Source organism: Euprymna scolopes, chromosome 3 (assembly GCF_053919585.1).
Source record: "Euprymna scolopes isolate OS-2025 chromosome 3, ASM5391958v1, whole genome shotgun sequence".
Taxonomy (NCBI): domain Eukaryota; kingdom Metazoa; phylum Mollusca; class Cephalopoda; order Sepiida; family Sepiolidae; genus Euprymna; species Euprymna scolopes.
The window spans coordinates 92,556,626-92,562,744 of NC_136484.1; the positions used below are offsets into that span (position 1 = coordinate 92,556,626).

The window sequence follows — 6,119 nt, forward strand, 5'->3', positions numbered from 1 at the left end:
TATAATGCAGAAATCCGAAAATAGACTAAAATATATGAATTAAAAAGGTAGAGGAAAAAAATTAAAATAATAGAACGGAAATTTTACGGGAAGACATTTGAAGTTATTCAATCAATATGCAATCATCATTCGATCCCAGAGTTCATTATTTTAGTCTAATGTATTCTTCTATTTGATAGGTTGTGTATTTGTTGTCTATTCCCTATGTATTGCCATTTGGGAAGATTTGTCGCCAGGTTTATGCAGATTTTTTTTGTGCTTTCAGCCTCAACTGCTCAAGCCAACATTCCATTTTTAAAATGATTTTTTTTTCCTGTTGACTATGGTATGTTGCTAAACCTGTTTACTGCTAGGACATCCATCCTTTAAGCGATTGCTTTCTGCTTTTGAGAAAAATTAGTTTATTCTTAATTGTCTTACGCGTCTCTACCATTGGCTCTTCCATTCTATTTTCCAACTCTTGGCCTTTTGGTCAAGATCAAAGTGTAGTATCTGTTCTTCAGATGCTGCACTTCCATTTCTTGTTCTCTTTCGGTGGAGGAGAAATCCTTCACGACTGAGACAATTTTTATTTTTGTACCTTTTCTCCACGTTAAAAAACGACCCTGGTGTCTAACTCTGTCCCGTGGGGAGGCATAGTAAATAGGCTCTACCATTGGCTCTTCCATTCTATTTTCCAACTCTTGCGCCACATCCTTCTGGCGTGAGAAGGAGATACATTTTCGAGAGTTGGATTTCCCTCACGCTAAAATTGGACCTTGTGTCTAAAAATCGCCCTCGTATTGGAGCACGAATATAAGGGCATGTAAAAGAATGGACAAATAAAAATGTAGGAGAAAACAAAAGGAAGACGAAAAGAAAGAAGAAAAAATGAAATAGATTTTACAACCTCAGAAGCTGCATGGCAAAATGAAGCGGTAAGGAAAGAAGAGAATAAAAATTAAAATGGAAGAAAAGAAGGATTGTAGAAAGAGAAAAAGAGGAGTGATTGAAAGGCAAAAAAAAAGTAATAAAACGAGAATAGGAAAAAGAAAGGAAAAAAAAAAGAATACGGTGGGACAAAAAATGAATTTTTTATTATTGAAATCATTCGGAGCCCGTGACACGGTGGATAGAGACATTAAACTTCTACGGTTCAAGGTGAGCATTGTCTGAAAATAGCTATTTCAATCCTACCTAAAGCCTGCCAAAGGATTAGTTGGCACAAAACGTGGTGAGACGACAACAACTATGGAAGACAGTAATTGATTAGGATGCAATTAAGAGACTCAGCATCACTATCTCGTAAAGGTGTTAACCACCTGACAAATGTAAGAGGAACAGTTGGTCGAAACGTCGTGAAACAACTATAAAACTGGTGATAAGTCCGCAAATAAATAAAAAAAAAACGAATTGATAAGAAAAGACAAAGAGAAAGGAAAAAGAGAAAGATGACAAAAGAAAAAGAGTCACCCGTCTATCTTAAACCATTGTCAATAATTTTCCCCACTCTTTATCTGTGCCTGAATCAAAACGTAGATTCCATGAACAAAGCTTCTTTCTTAGAAGTGCACGTCAGTGGAACTCTGTTCCGTTTGCCTGTTTCCCATCTGACTACAACTTACTTCAAGCCCAACATAAACAAATTCCTGATAAACCGCCCCCTTAAGTAAGATACTTTATCAAATATCCATTACTAACGATTACTGCGATATTACCCCATTGATTACTGTACACGCAATAAGCCTTATCCCCGAGTGGCTTCCGGGCCTTGATAAGTTGTGACTACCATGTAAAAAAAAAGGCAAAGGCGGCAAAAGAAAATATAAGGGACAACAGAAACAAAAAAGAAAGAAAGAAAAGAGAAAAAGAAGTGGGCAGCGTATAGAATCGAATATAGTCAGCATGAAACGTACGTAAAAAAAGGGAAAGATGATAACAGAGGTGCTGACGTTGGCTAAGTGGTTGATAACACGGACTGAAACTCTGGATGTGCCAAGTTCAAATCCATTTCTATCCTCATAAACACGTTTTATTAAAACCACAATTGACCTTGTGCTTACAACCTGGAAAGGAAATAAAAAACACAACAGAGTGGAACAAAGCGTAATATGTCAATGATGTGTCGAAAAATAACTACACTGAAATGTGTTTAATGGCAGTTTCATTGCTCCGAACCAAATTATTTTTACTTAAAACCATGATAACTTTAAAACAGTAAGATAGATTAAGTTTGATCGTCTTTATGTAACGCACGCATAAGATGACCAATAAAAGTTGTAATAACTATTTTTAATATTTGTTCTTTTACATCATAATATTTTGTTTAAATTAATAGTATGTATACTAATACGTGATTACCAAGGCTATGAAAACAGCATATCTTTTCCATTGTTTGGACTCTCGAGTATATATCCGACACAGTTAATCAACAAAGAACTACATCACTATATAACAGCATATACGATATAAATAGATACACACTCGAGAGTCAAAACAATGAAAATAATATGCTGTTGTCACAGCCCTAATAATTAATTACTTATGCATAAGTTGAAATCATGCCGAACTTCATTCCAATGTAAATAAAAAAAAATCTCACCGATAATTAGAGAGAATATAACAAAGAAAATACAAAGAAAAAGACGGCGACAATCGAAGTAAAGGGACAATAACTAAAAAAAAAAAATGAAAAAACAAGTCAAAGAAAAGGAAATGTGGAAAAAATGAAAAAAAAAACAGTCAAAGCATAAAGAAAGACCAATAATCTATCTATTCATAAAAGCGAGAAAGTGTATGTAAGAGAGGAAAACTCTCAACCTATATACTCGACGAGTTTTTAATCTACAGACTTTAAATTTGGAATACAGTTTAATCAGACATGTGGAAAACGTTTTAATCGGTTTTTATCTGGAAAAAAAGGTATGTTAAGGGGTTAGAATCGAAAATTTCGTACTTGGGGGGGGTCATCGGGTTTTTATCTGCTTGTCAACTGTTTCCTGACTGCGCATGCACGAATCGTTCTCATGAAAACTTCCTTATGTTAAGAATAAGTAGGTCTGAAAACACTTTTAAAGAACCTAGCAAGCTGGCTTAATGGTTATCGTACTTGACTCACTGTATTTAGGTTTTGATTTTGATCTAAGCTCAAGTAATTTTTACTTACAAGTGAACTGTTTAGAAAAAGCATAATAGTCGCATGTCACGGTTTCTTTCCGTTGTTTTTCATTTTTCTTAAAAGGAATTTAACGATACGTTTAATACCGGGCAACGCCGGGTACATCTGCTAGGTAAACACACACATATATATATATACATATATATATATATATATATATATATATATATATATATATATATAAGCAAGTGATTTTTACACATGTCGGAGCATTACGTATATTCATGCTTTCATTACTCTCTTTACCTACACATGAACTTAATATCCTTGCATGTGTTTTTTAAGGATAGAAAAGTAATTTTGATTTACAAAAAAACTAGTGACGTTGGCACAAACCCAGATCCTGGATATGACCTTAAACTATATCCGATGGTGAGGCCCCAGCTTGCGGACTGGGAAGTGTGGAGCCACCCTTTAATTGCCATTACTCCCAGGTCCACTCTGACCCGGAGTGGTAGTACCTGTTAGGGTCCCAACTATGGGTTAAATAGAAACCGACTTGAAAAAAACAAAAAAACAAAAATCAAAACAAATATATTCTATAAAAAAAGCAAATTTCATCAAAATCACTAGATTCGGCATTAAATAACCTGAAAAGGGTTGATATGCCGTAAAACAAAAACAACCAACCAACAAATGTCACAAACCCAAGAACGCTTGAATGTGAACAAAAATAAAATAACCCGTGACGCTGGCTCTGCAAATGGGTTGTTGCTCTTTCTGATCATTAAGGGTTGTTGAGTGACGTGCACATTGACTTATTGACTGCCGTATGAGTGTGCACCATACCGTCTCTGAATCTGAACATTGCAACTAGTCTGAGAGTGAGCAATGGTAAGTTTTCCAACCAATTTGACTCATTCGTCATGGCTCTAACGGCTGTCTTGAGTGCGGGATGAAATCGTTCAACCTTTCTATTTGATTCTAAGTGACATGATGGTTCTTGTACTCTTTTAATTCATAATGGTCTCATCAGATGACTAAATAAGTCTAACTCATACTGTGAACATCTACATGTGATAATGGCAGACATGACTCTTAATCATATTACTCATCCAAATACGATATTTTATTTTTGAGTACCTAGCAAGACCTGTGGAAATTCCACAGCCGACTCTTTCATATGTAATATATTGATGTTCGCATTCTATGGATGTTCAGCGTAAATGGAGATGCTCTGATATTATTGTAGCTTTTTTGTTAAAACTGCAATAGTATTTTTCTAAGCTAATCCGGTCGTAAAATACGCTTAAATAGTATATTTTAAGTTATGCAGATATTGTATATATTGTTATAGGGTTAATTTTCTGTCGATTTTTATATATTATAAGGTTGTGATTTGAAAAACAAACAAAGAAATATCCATATGACTTGGGTGCATCAGCTGTAATCGAATCTGAAACCAAAACGTATGAAGAATGCTTGATAACATTATTTATTACAAGAAATGGAAAGTCATAACAATTGAACGACAGTCACTCGGAAGAAAAAAGATGTAAGCGTGGCACACAAACTAATACACACGCTATCGTATTGATATATATATATATATATATATATATATATATATATATATATACAGGTGCAAAACTTTCTATTCCCCTCTCCAGTATCATCATGAACACCGGGAACAATTTTAATACGGCATATTTCCGGTATTGACTGGTAGCGATATTTGATGGAATAAACATTCTATTTTTAAAGTAACGCGTTTTTAAATATCCAACACAACTGTAAAAAACGATCGACTAAAGCCAATATAAGTGAATGAAAAAAATACCGACTTTCAATAGAGTTTAATAAAATAATATTTTTATTATTATGCGTTATTATCATGTTGTGGTTATTATATTTGTATTATTATGTTTTGGTTATTATAAGTTTTTGTCATTATTTTAAAATATTTTAACTTGTCTTCATTTTATGTTGGGAACAAATTCCAAGATAAAATAAAGTCATTACTTTATAGACAATGTGACTTCAAAATGTTCTAATTTATTATTTTGTTTATATCTTATTTATTCATTTTCGATTAAAGCTATTTAAAGTTTTGGAACAATAAAAACGGCGACTTTTAAATAATTGTTCTTAAACTTTACAAGAAAGTTTTAACATGTTCTATGTTGTCTTATAAATCTTTTATGTTTTTTTTTAAACACGAAGCAAAAATTCGAATTTATAATGTACGTTTTACACACACGCACGCACACACATATATAATGATTGTATTGCTATCCAATAAAACTCTGTTTATAAGATAGTGCTCAATAGCCAGTAAGATTTATATTATTGTATAATTCTCTGTATTTATAAAAAACATTACTGGCAATATATATGCATACATGTTTCAGCTGCTATATCTTTAAAATTCCAGTGGCATCAGACCATTAGTTTCAACTGGTTTCAAATATACATGTAGTTTTACTTCTAGTTTTACTTTTCGATTTATTTTAGTCTTTTTTTCTTGCTCTCTCTCCCCCTCTCTTTCACACACACACACACACACACACACACACACACACACACACACACACACACACACACACACACACACACACACACACACACTCTCTCTCTCTCTCTCCTTCCCTCTTTCTGTACCTTATTTCCTCTATTTTTCTTTTGTTGCTGTAATAAAATAGTAAAAGTTGGAGTTAGCTCCCTTTTATATTTTTATGATCGTCGATGTTTTTTTTTTTATCTTGTAATTAAAGTACAGTATGGGAATTGATGATTTTCGACCAAGAATGAACATAGAAATTTTTTATATAGTTTAATTTGTCCCTAAAAAGCCATCGTAACCTTCACGTTGTCGAAATGAAAAGAATTTCCCCATATTGTGAAAGAAATAGCTAAGAAGAAAGATTCGAAAAGAATATTTTATTTTGTTTCATTCCTGAAAATAAATTTAATTACAGAAAAGTTTATTTTATACAGACTTTAAAATTCAATGGAAAAGGAA

The 6,119-nt window shown here is 33.1% G+C and overlaps 1 pseudogene; it reads left to right on the forward strand.

Annotated features, from left to right (window-relative positions):
* Nucleotides 1–455: 455 nt before the first annotated feature.
* On the forward strand, nucleotides 456–680 carry LOC145265318 (U2 spliceosomal RNA; annotated as a pseudogene).
* Nucleotides 681–6,119: the final 5,439 nt, after the last annotated feature.